Source organism: Hyaena hyaena, unplaced genomic scaffold, assembly GCF_003009895.1.
Source record: "Hyaena hyaena isolate Hyena2069 unplaced genomic scaffold, ASM300989v1 scaffold_455, whole genome shotgun sequence".
Lineage (NCBI taxonomy): Eukaryota > Metazoa > Chordata > Mammalia > Carnivora > Hyaenidae > Hyaena > Hyaena hyaena.
The window spans coordinates 422,536-438,393 of record NW_024081089.1 but is presented as its reverse complement, the minus strand read 5'-3'; the positions used below and the strand labels follow the sequence as shown (position 1 = coordinate 438,393).

At 38.2% G+C, this 15,858-nt stretch overlaps 2 long non-coding RNA genes across 3 annotated transcripts in view; both read left to right on the top strand.

Moving 5' to 3' along the window:
• LOC120246218 overlaps nt 1-10,245 on the top strand; it is a 38,172-nt gene extending 27,927 nt beyond the window's left edge. Inside the window, exons 2-3 of one of the 2 annotated variants that reach the window (XR_005531980.1) lie at nt 5,072-5,276; nt 10,216-10,245. This is a non-coding gene — a long non-coding RNA (uncharacterized LOC120246218). Of the gene's footprint in view, nt 1-5,071; nt 5,277-6,179; nt 6,252-10,215 lie in introns of those variants that run through there. The other variant, XR_005531981.1, reaches the window with a different exon arrangement.
• A 25-nt stretch (nt 10,246-10,270) lies between these two features.
• On the top strand, nt 10,271-14,265 carry LOC120246223. Its single transcript, XR_005531985.1, has 3 exons — nt 10,271-10,308; nt 11,621-11,748; nt 12,274-14,265. It is a non-coding gene; the product is annotated as an uncharacterized LOC120246223 (long non-coding RNA).
• Nucleotides 14,266-15,858: the final 1,593 nt, after the last annotated feature.

Below are 15,858 nucleotides of genomic sequence, written 5' to 3'. Positions count from 1 at the left end.
TTTAGGAAAATCCTATTACGGCCTTAGCCACAGACACATCCCTGGTGTGCAAGATAGAGGCAGTTCATAAAACACGCAGCATTTTCAGCCAGAAAATAGGGCAACCTATTGCTTTCTGTAGATGGCTGTTACACCCCAGTTCCCATCAAAAGAACATAATCTCATTGCAGCAGGCAATACTTGGTATCAGTGAAACACAAGTATTTTTAGATATGTGCAGACTTCTACTGAAAGGACAAAAAGATTCTGTGTTTTTGCAACGACTCGCATCTTCAAAACAGGTTTACGAAACATGGTGGTAAAACAAAGCGGCACAGTAGTGAAACGCAGGTACTCGGAGAATGCCGTCTCTTTTCTTCCCCCCCTTTTCTCTTCAAGCTCTTTCTTCCTCCCTGACTTGCCTACTCTGTCAACTCTCTAAATGCCATTACAAAATGATTTGAGTCACGGTGTCAGCCATATAATTAATCTTCCCATCAGTGGATGCCAAATGAGATGTCTGTTTCCATAAGGCCCTCTCACTGCTAGGGTAGGGGGGTCTACATGCCTTCGACACTCGGTCGGGGTGATTTCCCGAAAGGGTGGGATGCGTGCCAAGTTCCAAAAGCCTATGCGGGTCTAGTGCTAGGCTGTAGGTTACACTCCCAATGTGGCCAGTCTCCACCCATGCAAAATAAAATAAATGTTGCTGCGCTGTTATCACAGTGATTAAAACATAATAAGCTAATGAGATTACAATAGCTGATTGTGAACAAGCCCAATTGTGTTAATTGGAAGCTCCTGAATGGCAATTTTAGCTGCTGCTGAGTTTTGAAATATAATCAGTTTTACTAATTTTATCTGATTTCTTAATGAAGCTTGCCCTGAGCAATTCTTCTATGTGTTCTTTAGCAAACACTGTGTGTCATAACCGCTGACATTAATCTCGATTACTTTAGTTAAAATAAATAGTTATACTTGGGTGGCTTTCAGAAAATACATCATAGTAGATGTAATGCTAGAAAGCAAAGAGCTCTTCGTTTCCTTCTTTGTTTGTTTGGCTACATTTTATTTGATGCATTCCAGCCATGAAGATTCTCTCTTTGGTGTTTCCAGATCCTTCCCAGAGTCTTACTGTGTAAATCAGGAAAAGCTACCATTTCTTGCTTTGTAATGGTTCTCCATCAGACAAGGAATGGAGATAAGATTCATACTGAGGAGAAAGTCACTGATATCAAAAGTATCCTTTGCACAAGACCAGAAGAAAAAAAAAAAGTTGTTGAAAAGTTTCGGAAAAGTTTCCGTCTCCCGGGCTCTGTGCTGGCCGTACACCGATCCCAGAGTAAATACCAACCACTGCCATTAACGGCTGAGAATAAGGGACAGGGAGCACTCAAGTTCTTTGTTTTCACAGTGGGTTAATATACACCGGATGGCTCCTCTGAGCCTTTTAAGTGCATTGGAAGACTTGGAAGTCGGCCATGCCAATACAGCCGGTTATCAAAGATTAGACATGGGAAATAAAGTTTGGAGAAATCAAAAATGCCATTTACGTGAGCTAAAGAAACATCTTTCTTTTGGATTCTGTTTTCTCATTCACAGTCCTCACTGTGCAATTAGAAACGTATATTTAGATTATGCGATGTTTGTGAGCAAAGATCAAATGGGCTTTTATAGACCAAGTAGGGGGTGGGATAAAACCTTTGGAATTCCAGGAAACCTCTAAAATGAGATAAAGTGTATTAAAACATCACAGAAAAAAATTAATTGTGGTTCTATCGCAAAGGTGTTATATCGCTCCTCTCATCCACACTAACATTTCTTTGTTCATTGACTTGGAATGTTGCATGCAAGTAGATGGGTAAATAGCACAAATCTTAAGTATACACCTGGATGGTGTGCATGTACCCATGTAATTACCACCCAAGGGGAGCCTAGGTGGCTCAGTTGGTTAAGCATCCGACTTTGGCTCAGGTCATAACCTCACCATTCATGGGTTCATGCCCCACATTGGGCTCTGGGCTGATAGCTCAGAGCCTGGAACCTGCTTGGGATTCTGTGTCTCCCTCTCCCTCTCTGCACCTCCCCCGCTCATGCTCTCTCTCTCTCTCTCTCAATAAGTAAACATTAATAAAAAAGACCAAGAGCTAGAATATTTCTAGTGCCCCAGATTCACGTTATAATTATTTTACCTATATTGGTGTTTATTTTTAAATATGTATCTATGTTTATAAAATAAATTAATAACTGATTTCATTCTTGTGCCATCCTTCACTAAGTTTGACATTGAGGTTATATTGGCTCATACATTAGAGCTTCCCAAGTATTTCTTTTCCTGCTCTCTGGAATTGTGTGCATAAGTTCTATTACCTCATTCTTCAAAGTTCGATCCAACTCTCCTGGAAAACCTATCTGGTCCATCTCTTCTGGTCTGTATTTCTGTGGTTATTTTAAATTGTCTTTTACTAGAAAATCATCAATTTCTTCATATTTTCAAGCTTATTGGTCTGCATTTATTATTTAAAGAATTCTCATATTTACTTACTTTTATAATGCTGTCTGGGTTTTTGTCATCTGTTTGTTTTTGAAAGGTCCAGTTGAACATGTGTCTAAATAAATTTAAACTCTGCATATTTACAGTCAGTAAATGTGGGATTCCGTTCACACATTTAATGGGGTACATATGGAAAATAAGCTTTTGATCAAATGGTATGTTTGCCCATGGATAAAAGTAAGAAATATATTTGATGTTAGAGTTGAAGAAGAATGAAAAGCTCTCAACGCAAACTCACTGGCAAGGAACAGTAATTTAAAAAACAACAACAAAGAAATAACTTTGTTACTCACTGGAAAGTACTTGACCTAAATTTTTCAGATAGTAATTGTTTTCATGACTTTCTATTTTAATATTTCAAATTTACAGAAAATCTTCAAAAGTCCGTAATGGAACTCCAGATACCTACTGGCTATTATTCACTATAATTATTCACTATTTGTTTACATTTGGCTCCATTTGCTTTATCATTCTCCCTTACTCTTCTAATATCTCTGGATAAAAAGATGATGATGATAGATAGACAGGTAGATAGATAGGATAGACAGGTAGATAAATGATATTTATTTTTCCTAACCAATTGAGAGTAAGTTGAAAAGAGCATGTCTCCTTATGGGTAAAACCTCAGTGTGCATTTCCTAAGAACAAAAATATTCTCTGACATATCCATAATGCAGTTGTCAATATCAGGAAATTTCACAAAGATTGACTTTTGTCTAATTTACAGTTAGTATTTAAATTTTGACAGTCATACCAATAATGTCCTTTATAGAAACTGTTTTTTCACTAGTTTGGGATCAAAGCCATGATTATGCATCACATTTAGTTTAGAAGTGTCTCCTTAATCACACTTTAATCTGGAATATTGTCTCTGTCTTTCTGTTTCTTATTCGTTTGGGTTTGTCTGATCTATCCCTATAATTCATCTCAGAATATTTCATTTTAGATTGGAATATCACAGAAGTGATGCTGTTTCCTTCTCATTTCATTTTATTAGAAGGTGCATGTTGTCAATTCCTCTGAATGTTAGTGATATAAAAATTTAGAATTAATGTATCTACCAAGTTTCTATATTAATAAATTAATATTCCTTTCATGACTAATAAGAAAGTTATTGGAACATAACATGAGTCTATGTAAGCGTCTTGCTTATCAAATTTTCACCCCTAGTTTTATTATTTATTGATGATGTTCTAACCACATATTGTTATATATTTATTTATCGTGTTCTATGCAGGGAAGAAATTTTTCCATCTCTCTGTCAATTTATTTCTTCACTTACTTCATCTTATTCACATGGGCTAATAGGTTTTATTTTATTTTATTTTATTTTATGGATTTTGTTGAATTTATCAATTTTGTGATAACATGTTGAAGTTTAAATTATCTAGATTTTACTACTTGGGGGCTCATCCAAGTTGGTTTTTTTTTGTGTGCTTTTAACACACTCCTTAGAGTGGTTCTTTGAGTGCTGTCTTAAATTTTGGGGAAAAAATAAATTTCAGCCTCCTTTTATATTTTTCACTCCTAAGGCATCCTTTTAAAAAAATTCTGAAACATTTGAAACATTCATGTAAAGTAGCCCTTACCCATGAGAAGAGGAATGGTCCCATGCTGTGATTTGTAGAATAATAAGAAAGATGTTAATCTTTGAATTCCTTCTCCCCCACTGCCCTGAAATTTCATCCTCAGAGCCTCATCCTCAGTAACAGTAACCCCTAACTGATCATAATCTCCAAAAATGCAGGAATGGGGTCTGTTCTATTTACCAAGGTAAATCTCTATCTATCACAACCAAAGAAAGTTTATTGGAGTAAATTCATGAGAGAATGAATGAACAGCAGCCACAGAAGAAGAAAAAGTGGAAAAAAACCCCAACCCTTAAATATTGCCCTTAATTTGTCCTCTACTATGGGTTCATAAGGCCTTGTTAAACCTTTATATATTTATTTCGGTGATCCTATTATTAATAAATGTTCTCTCTTGGATCCCAAGTTTTGAAAGGTTTGTGCGATCACGTAACAGCCTTGTTCAGTGATCTGAAGAAGTTTGCCCAACTATCACAAGGCTCTTGCTACTAATGGATTCTTAATTAACTAACCATTGCGATGTCAATGCCACCTCACATCACTGCTTTGCCATACTGAGTCCCCACATCCTGCGAAGTCACATCTCAGATCTAGAGTGCATATCTAGGGAAAGGGTAAAAGTATTTCCAAGAAGCCACTCTCAAAATGTTCTGTGTGTTGATAGTAGAGTTAAACTATGGGTAATAGAGTTTGGTACTTTGCAACATATTGAATCGAACCTTGTCTGAAATATTAAAGAATTGTATTCATTTGGACAGAGAGTTAAACAAACAAAAAAGTTGCCCATTACCCTCTTCAAGCCACTGTCGTAAAATGTATGACACAAAAATACATTGCATGAGAGGCAGATTTATGGAAGGTTTGTACTTCACAGTAATTTGGTTCTTTCAGCTTGCCTTTTTTTTAGGGGTGTCTCACCTTTCTAATCATATATGACATTTTGTAACAGAAGATGGAAATTACTGGCCTAGGGGAGATGGAAACCAACCATAAGATTATGGCCATCCTTATCAAATTCAGTATCCAGTAATGTCGAAGGATGACTTGGAGGGCTTTCCTGCCCCAGAATGCAGAAATACTCGAATGGTATGAATGCTCTATGACTGTAAAAGAAGCTGGGCTCCTAGTATCTCAGTCTCCACCAGCATCATCAGGTAAGTGTTCCTGCTGAACTCTGAATGTTTGTGTCCTCTCAAAATTCAGATCCTGAAATCTTAATGCCCCCATGCAATGGTATTAGAAAATGAAGACTTTGAGAGATGCTTAGGGTGCCTTTGGGAGTCCTCATGAATAGGATTAGTGCCCTGATTTAAAAAAAAGACTTCAAAATAATCTCTGGCCCCTTCTGCCAAATGAGGATACAGTAAGAACTTTGTGACCCAAAGGAGAGCCTTCACCTGATCACACTGCACCCTGAACTTGAATTTCTGTGAGAAGCAAATTTTCTGTTGTTTACAAGCTACGTAGCCTATGATATTTTGTGGTAACAGCTCAAATGGAATAAGATACCTTTTTCAGGTTAAAATTAAAGGCTCCCAATTTTAGGACACTTATTCCAACAACAAAGAGTCAAATTTCTCCTATATATAGGGAAAGGTGCAGTTAAAAAATAACATTTCTTAAAAAAGGAGGTCTAACAAAAGACTTCTCAGGAGAATTGAAGATATCCTGCTTAATTCCTTAGAAGCTTATTTTTTAAGAGAGACAAAATGCTTACATCTCACAAAGAAACAATAGGTAATAGTGGTACAAGGATCCCATTGGCTTCCCATGGTGAAACCAGAGTATCGATGTTGGTATCAGAGACCTTTTACGAAGGGAATTTTCCCAAAGTCTTCTTGTACATTCTTTACTTGCTTCAATTTACTTCTTTTTGTAATATAGTAATAATACTGAATTTGTAAGTCAGTGTGAAGGTTAAGTACATGAATGATTTAATCTACTAAGATTAATTGTGTACTTAACACACGATTGAACACACACACACTCATAAGGCTTATACTTCTTCAAAGTCCATCTATGTGTGTTAAGTGTATTTTCCAAAATTTGCCTTGCAGTGATTTTCAGTTTATGCCTACATTCATGGAAGTGCTTTTGGTTTTCCATTGATCATGCTAGGAGATGAATGGCAAGTAATCAATGTTCATTTTAAATATTGCCAATTCTGGGGCACCTGGGTGGCTCAGTCGGTTAAGTATTCGACTTTGGTTCACGTCATGATCCCAAGGTTTGTGGGTTTGAAGCCCCGCATCAGGCTCTGTGCTGACAGCTCAGAGCCTGTAGCCTGCTTCAGATTCTGTGTCTCCCTCTCTCTCTGACCCCCCGCTGCTCACACTGTCTCTTTCTCTCAGAAATAAATAAAACATTAAAAAAATTTAAATCTTACCAATTAGGTTATGAATATGACCACAGACAGGTAATGGATGACAGGTTGGCCGTCATCATTTTGGACAACTTGAGCAGAGCCTCCTTAAATTTTTAGAGTCATATTTGAAGTTCTCGAGTGTATGTTATTAAACATGGATAGTCTTTTTTTAATTTAATCCAATGCATGAAATATTTATACATTTGTCCTGGTATCTGAATCTTGTCATAAGGACAGGAATTTGATAGAGTTTACAAATGCCTGTATAAATGCCTGTAAAAATTCCCTTCTTAGTCACGATCAACTCAACATTGGCCTCTTAAGAATTCGGTTTTGTTTCTGAGACAGAGGAGTTATTGAATGTTTTCAAATAACTAAAATAAATACTTAGCTATTTTTTCAAATAACCAAAATGGATATGTCAAGTATACTAATATCACAAAAAGTGCTAGAGTGGCATCTTTGTGTCAGGAACAGACACAGACACACAGTTACATTTCACTTAACCTTCTTGAATTAGCATGGTTTATTATTTAAGTTGCATATTAATTAACATGCATATTGCACGTTTTCAGTTGAATTTTTACTTACCCATGTTTTACAAAGTAGAGCCTTTCTTGTAAATATTTATTTTAGAAGGTCATTGTGTTGAACTGTACCTGCTAAATGAATCTAATTTTATTTTAAGCCTATGATTCCAATGCTGGATTACTTGTTTTATGCTCTGCCACCAACCATATGTCACCCATATTGCAAATTATTCAAAATCTATTTGTTAATTGACTAAATTATATCAAATACGTAAATTGAGGCATGGAGAGATTAAAAAAACTGTCAGAATTTCATTTTAAAGCAATATTAAAAGGAGACAAAAGTAATTAGTGTATGAGGTCATGCATTCAGTAGTTTTTAATTGTGTACAGTTCTTCCCCTCCCCCACTGCCAGGTAAGCGTCTGACTTTGTCTCAGGTCATGATCTTCCAGTCCTAGAGTTCAAATCCTGTGTCCCCTTCTGTTTGTGTGTCTCACTGTCTCTCTGCCCCCCCCCACTCATGCTGCCTCTCTCTCTCTCTTTCTCTCTCTCTCAAAAATAAAAATTAAGGAAAGAATAATTTGAAGTGCGAAGTATTATAGATAAGTTTGTTATCTTTAAACTGTATTTTCTCACTTGATATTTATAGTTCATTGTACCTTTTGGCCCTCCCTGACATGGGACTTCCCTTACCTGTGCACCTTCTCTGGTAGAAGAATCCATGGTTGACGGGGGCACTCGAATTTACAGAGAAGGGGGGGCGATGGATAGAAAGCTTTCAAAAAGGGAACTGAAAAGAAAAAGAGTATAGGCAAATTTTATAAATGCTGAGCAGTAAAACCAAACATGATTCTTTACTCTTTCTGAAGTAACCTATTCTACCTTTCCTCCTCGTTTCCCCATCCTAGTTATCCAAAGTCCTAAGGCTCATTGAGCCTTAGTGCAGGTTCCCCAGGTCACTCCCAAGCACCTGCCACTGGTGTGCCAGTGTCACATTATGAACCAGTAAGAACCCAGCCACCAAATCCTTTCCTCCTTTATGTATTTGCCCATTTTAAGATCACTGACTCTGTATTTATGTTGTTCCAAATATACTGCTAATGATCTGAAACAGTTCTCCTCTAGAGCACGTATCAAGTTATAAAATATCATTTTGAAGACATGTTCCTTTCCCACAAAATACCGTAAGGAGTTTAATGAGGAGCCACAAATTTCCTTGTCATTTCTAGAGTAGAAATGATACAATATTGCATCTCAGATCTCAGTTGGTGGGAAAACAGTATTAGTAGTACTTCCTTCCAAATAGAGAGTTACGTTTCATATGCCAAGATGCATTTTCAAATTCAGCCATCAATTCAGGGGTTGTTAAAGGGAATGTAACTGATGAGGGAAAATAAGAAGTATCCAAGATTTCTATATGAAGATTATTGTGTGAAAAATTAAAATGCTTAGCTTTGCCATAAACTAGTTGTGTGATTGGAGGCAAATTAAACTCTGTGAAACTCGAATTTCTCAGAATGAAAGCAATAGTGAGATCCTCAGTGTTTCTCCTTTAATATTAAATAATCTATCATTCCACCCCGAATCACATTCTAATCTACTTCCAGAATTTCACTAAGGGACGCTTAAAGAACCCACACTTCTGTATAATAGATTTTGAATATTTCAATATTTAAAAAGAAGTAATGCCACTTTCTGGCGTTGTGGAGAACTATGGACGTGTTCATTGACTCTGGACTGTGGATTGTCTGCCAGATGGAAAGACACAGCCCCGCACACAAACTGCTCCTGCAGAGGAGGAAGTGAGGTGGGGGGTATGTTGTCAATGCATCAGGGACCAGGTGGGAAAGAAAGGCTACTTCTTGAGTAGAGTCCATCAGAAGCGATCTAAAATAAACTTGACTCTTTTGCTTTGAACCGTGTGTGATCTGTTTCTCAAATGTTTTAAACCCGTTTTTTAAAAGCATTTTCATGCTAAAATAGTGCCTGCTCATTGTTTAAAGAAGCAAGAAATTCAGAAAAGTAGAGAATAAAATAGGAAAGTTCTCTGCTTGTCTCCCCTAAACCTCACTGCCCAGAATAGCTATTCTTAAGAGGGTTAGGTATGTTTCTTTGTTTCCTTTTTTATTTTTTTTTAATGTTTGTTTTTGAGAGAGAGAGAGAGAGAGAGAGAGGGCACTTGCACATGAGTGGGAGAGGGGCAGAGAGAGATGGAGACACAGAATCCAAAGCAGGCTCCAGGCTCTGAGCTGTCAGCAACAGAGCCTGATGCGGGGCTTAAACTCATGAGCTGTGAGATCATAACCTGAGTAAAAGTCGGATGCTCAACTGACCCATCCAGGTGCCTCATGCTTCTTTGTTTCTATGCCACACACACACACACACACACACACACACACACACACACACAGAAAGAGAAACAGAGTTTAATTTTAATGTGATTTATCATATCACACAATATTTTGCAACTTGCTATTTTTGCTTAATAGTATGTATGTGAACATTCTTCAATGCCATGCATTAGGGGCTTGCATCTGTCTATTGATCAATCGATCTATCGATCTGTCACCTATACAGCTACCTACTACTATTTTTCATGCCTTAGGGAAACTGTGTGAGTTCAACCTCCTGGAATATGCTACATTTGTGTTTCCGTTTGTGTGTTTTCATACACATCCATAGTAGTTATTTATATAGATTTCTTTGTACTTATACATAAAAATTGTCATGAGTGATAGGAAAAGACACAATTAAACTCCACAACCAGGCTTCCATGTCCCCTAGATCACTGATCAAGTGGCATCTCTTCCTCATGTCACATCCATGGCCACATTGGCAGTAGTACAGGAGTGTCCCCTAACAGAGGAACAAGTCTAAACTTGGTACAAGGATGGGTTGAGTTGGTAAGTGAGGACAAACTGGACAATAGATGGTTGCTACATTATTGCTCCAGTCAATGGTGGCCATGAAGGATACAGTTGAGAGAAATGTCCCCAGGAAGGAAAGCTTGTAGGTAATGGCTACATATATGTCAAGGGTACATATGGACACCTGAGGCATTGCAAGTGATTTGACTGATTGATCAGAGGCTTGGAAGGATAAATATTCATATATATAATAAATAAATATATATATAATATATACACATATATATATTTAATTTTTAAATATTTTTTCATATTTATTTATTTTTCAGGGACAGAGCATGAACAAAGGAGGAGCAGAGAGAGAGGAAGACACAGAATCGGTAGCAGGCTCCAGGCTCTGAGCTGTCAGCACAGAGCCCGAGGTGGGGCCCGAACCCATAAGCCATGACTTCATGATCTGAGCTGAAGTCAGAGGCTTAACCGACTGAGCCACCTAGGCACCCCTAGAAAGATTAATATTGGAAGATTTGGGAGAAAGATATCTGGGCCAGAGACATGTGGATGTATATTTGAGATACAGGCTAAAAGTGGGATGAACTTTGCATCACATGTTAACATTCATCAGTGGTTAGTGACCCTGAAAAAGATGGCTCAGCCAGTTGACATCACTCATTCATCACTGCTGTGTTGATCTTTTGGGAAGTGAGTAGAATAGCCATTATGGTAGAAATGGAGCTATGCATAAACCCAGAAGGATGGGGTCCCACTCATCAAAGCCTGTCTGGTTATTGCTGCTTCCAAATGCCTCTCCCTTTCCTTCTGAACTTCCATATGCCTCTATATGGTATCACACTTCTAAAGGACTAATTAGCCGGTTAGTTGTAGGTTGATTAATTTGACCTTCTCCACTCTAGAAGGAGCAGCAACTTACCTTGAGTGGATGTGACACATATTCTGGATATGAATCTGCCTTTCCTGCCTGCAAGGATTCAGCCAGTCACACTATGTTAGGGTTTACAAGGTATGGGGTCCACTGACATGTGGTCCTACATAGCGTAGCATCACCAAAAACCCACTTTCTGGTGAAAGGGTCACAGCAGTGAGCACCTAATCATGGAATATGGTTTTCTATCCACTGTTACCCCATATAGAAGTTTCCAGGCTGATAGAAGGGATGGAATGACTGGTAGAGGTACTCTTAGAATTCAGCTTTGAGATGAGACCCAGAAAGGATAAGATGCTCTCCTCCAAATGTGTACCAACTGGCAAATTGATAACCAATATAAACTACTGTGTCCCAAATTCAGTAGAATAGAAAAGTCTGGAAACCAAGTAGGGAAGCAAGGACTTTAATTTACCTTCACTTTCAAAGACCCTCTTTGGCAAGTTATATGTCTTCTCCCTGACATTTTTGGTTCTGTGAGGTTAGAAGTCCTAGTTTCCAGTGAGGAAATGCTCTCTCATCAGGGAAAGTAGCAGGAGCCTCATAAACTTTAAACTATGGCTCTAACCCATTTACTTCAGAACCCCCATGCCATGAGATCACCTGTCAAAGAAAGAAGCCTCCATTCCACACCAGAGGTGATCTACTCCTTGGGAATATGAGTAATATCTGAGTGACAATGATAATATGAGAGATAGCTGCGGTTTTGCACAGGTGGGAAGGAAGAACTTGGTGGCCCCCAGAGAATCCACTAGCTTGACTCTTGCTACTCCCTTGCTCAATTTTGACAGAAAATGGGCACGTACAGCTGCCTCAGCCTAAGAATGTGGTGATGAGCAGCTCAGACTCTTCTAGGGTGAGGATCCAGTTAACCTTCCTGTGTGGAAGTCATCTACACCAGCAGAAGTGTGATGCGAAGGTGAGAGGAATATGAAATGGGTAATGGAGATGGCAGATGATGAGTATCAATTCCAAACTATAAACCAGCCACATCAAAACTGGCATTTCTCTCACTATCCTCACCCCTGTTAGTTTCCCCAGAAAAAGGGCCCACCAGATCCTGAAAGAACTTTTGCCACTTGGGATGATCTTAGCTAATGCACAGCAAGTAAATCTTCTGCATGTGCAGCTTATAAAAGAAGGTCTTTTTTACTGCCTTATGAGCATGCATATAATAAACTGAATGAGGCCTCCTCCCAAAGATATGTCAATGTCCTAATCCCTACAATCTACAAATAATGCCATAATGGTTAATTTTATGTGTCAACCGAGAGGGTGTTTTTGGATGACATTGACATTGAATCTGGACTTTAAGTAGTAGATTGCACCCTCTAAGCTGGGTGAGTCTCATATGATCAGTTGAAGGCCTCAATAGATAAAATGGCTGACCTGTCCTGAGCAAGAGAGAATTCATCAGCTGACTGCTTTTGCACTTCTTTTGCAGGATCAATTGTTCCTGGTTCTACAGCAGACTACCTTTGGACTCAAATTGGAACACTGGCTTTTCTGAGTCTCTAGCCAGTTGGCTCACCCTATAGATTTTGGACTAAATCATTTAATTAATCATATATATGATATATATAATACATACGTATTATGTATTATACATATTATGTATTATAATATACATATATATATATTCTCCTGTTTGTTCCATTTCCCTTGAGAACCCTGACTAATATGACTACTTCATCTAGTAAAGAATAAATATCACTCTATATAGCAAAGGATGTAATTAACTCAAGGATTCTGAGTGGAGGATTTATCTTGGATAGTCTGCATGGGCTCTAAATTCAATGGCAAATGTCCTAACGAGAGTGAGGCAGAGGGAGATTTAACAGAAGGAAGCAGTGGAGGCCATGTGACTGGAGAGGCAGAGATTGGAGTCATAAAGCCACAAGTCCAGGAATGCCAATAGCCACAGCAAGACGCAGCAGCAGAACTGAGCTCACAGAAATTTCTGTTGCTTTAAGCCACCCTGAACTAGAAATCCATAGATGTGTTGCCCAAGCCTCAAAATGTGGTAAGATGTACTCTCAGGTTCCTTTAAGGATCAAATGCACTGCCTCTCCTCCAAAGACCAACCACACATGCGGGTTTGGGATAAATTCCAGTTAGCAGTTGCCATGTTGCTCCTGAGACCACCGTGCCTCTGTGAGCTTCAGGGTCACTTTCCTAGATTCACTCCCATGTTACAGAGATGCCATGAGTTCTCTTTCAGCATTCTCCACTGTCCCTCCTTGAGGGTGGACCTCTTTCTGGACCACTCAGGTCCATCTCAAGTGTTTGTGTCTCTAAGTGGACATAGTAGTGTCTCTAAGTGGACAGGATCTAGTTCTTTCCCCCAGCACATCACGTGATTTGTGTTGGAGCCATCCTGCGCAGAACCACTTGCCAAAAATATGACAGTGCAAGAGCCTGAGCAGCTGAAAGGACTTTACACTTAACTTACAACTATTCTTACAGCATCAGTCGGCAACCTGTTAGATATGCAAATGTTGGGCCCCTCCCTAGAACTAGGAAGTCAGAAACCCTAGTATTAGAGGCCCAGCGAGCTATGTTTCAACAAGCCCTCCAGTGATTTTCTGATGATATTCTGGCTTAGGTGGTTATTGACAACATTTTCATAATAAATTTACACTTGGATGACGATTTCTGTGGCTTTTTATAAAGTAAACAATAACAGCAGAAAACATTTCTTCTTGGGTGAGCATAACTGCAAGCAGAAACAAGAAGTACCAGAAAGAAAAGATAAATAAAGTAAATTGCAATGATTAAGATCATGTATGATTCATTACCTACTTTACAGATTTGGCCATAATTAATTTTTGTAGTTTAAATAGATACTGAGAAAAGCCTAGCTGGGTATCTGTTCCTATAACCCCCCTCTTTAACACATTGTTCTTCAACTTTCTGATTCAAAATCCAAGACAAATAATTACTTTTAGAATGGCCAAAAATTATGTATCAGCACAGTCACTAGCACTTAAAAGTCCTGATTTAAATCTCAATTCAACCATTCACTGGTCTAATAATCTCAGACAAGTTTCTTACAATGTCCCAGTTCTTGGAAATATTAAAATAGCTTGATGATATCTACCTTATTATTGTATTGTAGATTCTGTAATAAAATCATGAATACAAAGAATAAGAGAATATGTGGCATATAATAAGCACTCAGTAATTAATAGGTACTATTTATTTTAAGCCTCAAAAAAAATACCTTCTCTCTCCCTCTCTCTCTCTCTTTCTCTCTCTCTTTCCTTCATGGTCTGTGTCTCCTGACAATTGTAATCTCTCCCATTTTCTCTTTTATTATTGTCAAACACAGAGAATATAAATATATGAGATGGCTGGGGAGACTTGGCAGTCTTTTCATATTTACTTGGTGTGTTAGATGCAAATTCAATTTATGGTTATCTCACTAAGAATATGATTTGTTATCTGAGTGAGTCTGTGCCAGCGAATCAGGCTGGCTTAAGGTGTTTCTATTACAACTGAGTGTATTACAGATGATTTACTTAATTTGGCCTTGCTTTGGATCTCATTTTTGTTTCTATGTTTGTTTGTCATTGTTGTTGTGGTTGTGAATGTTAAAATTTTCTTGGTTATGGATATATGCATACATATATTTTGGTACTTTTATGAACTCGGGATCTATGCAACCATGTATGCCAAGCCTAAGAGTTAGAAAAGAAATATGGGAGGGGCGCCTGGGTGGCTTAGTCGGTTGAGCGTCCGACTTTCGCTTAGGTCATGATCTCGCAGTTCGTGGGTTCGAGCCCCACGTCGGGCTCTGTGCTGACTGCCAGCTCGGAGCCTGGAGCCTGTTTCAGTCTGTGACTCCCTCTCTCTCTGTCTCCCCTGCTCACGCTGTCTCTCTCTCTCTCTCTCTCTCTCTCTCTCTCTCTCTCTCTCTCCTAGAAATAAATAAAAAAAAAAAGAAAAGAAAAGAAATATGGGGGAGCCTGGGTGGCTCAGTCGGTTGTCTGACTTTGGCTCTGGTCATTATCTCACAATTGTGAGTTCGGTCCCGGCGTCCACTGGGCTCGGTGCTGATGGCTTGGAGCCTGGAGGCTGCTTCAGATTCTGTGTCCCCCTTCCTCTCTGCCCTTCCCCCGCTCTTGCTCTGTCTCTCTCTCTCTCTAATAAATAAACATTAAAAATTTTTTTAAATTAGAAATATATTAGGAAAAGACAAATGAATGGAGTGAAGTAACACTTTACTGAAAGTCAAACATGATCTGACTAAGATATAAAGAAATAACTAGAAAATATATAAACACATATATACATGAAAGTAGTTGAATAAAAACGGGGAAACAAGCTCTTCTTCATTGATAATATAATAAGAGAAAGTAGATTTACAGGATGGCATAAAACAAGTAGGCTTAATTCCCTGGTAGACTGGTTTATTGAGATATTTTAATGAATAAAATTAATGTAAGGGAAGTGATACACTAAGTGGGAGAGAGTAAGGATTTTAATCCAGTTGACTTCACTGAAAAGTCCTTAAATATATCCATGTCATGAAATATAGATGAGATGAGATATCTTGGCCACTTGGAGATCTTTGAAAAATACAGTAAACTTATTTTCCAGAGGCCTTAACTTTGTGTGAAAAATGAATAGCATTATGTAGAGAATTTTGGCTATGTTAAGTATAACTATGCAGAGTGAATAAAATATGTAAATTTTATTTGAACCATTTTATTAGCAGCACGTTAATCTAGTTTGAATGCTTCATGGCCAGGATTCTAAGGCAGCTTATGTGCAATCCTTTCTGGAAAAGAGAGATCATTCCACGTTTTATCCTCAAGTGGCTGAAATTACTCCCTCTTTACTACAGAATGAAAAATCAAGTTGAAATCCACTCATTTAGCTTTCTGGCCCTTTACAATCTTTCCATCATCCATTCATTTGCTAAATATTTTCCAAGTGCCTACCATGTAGCAGACAATAGTCTAATTATTGGGAGTACAGCAGTATTTAAAAAACCGCATGCACTCACGCGTGCGCTCTCACTCTC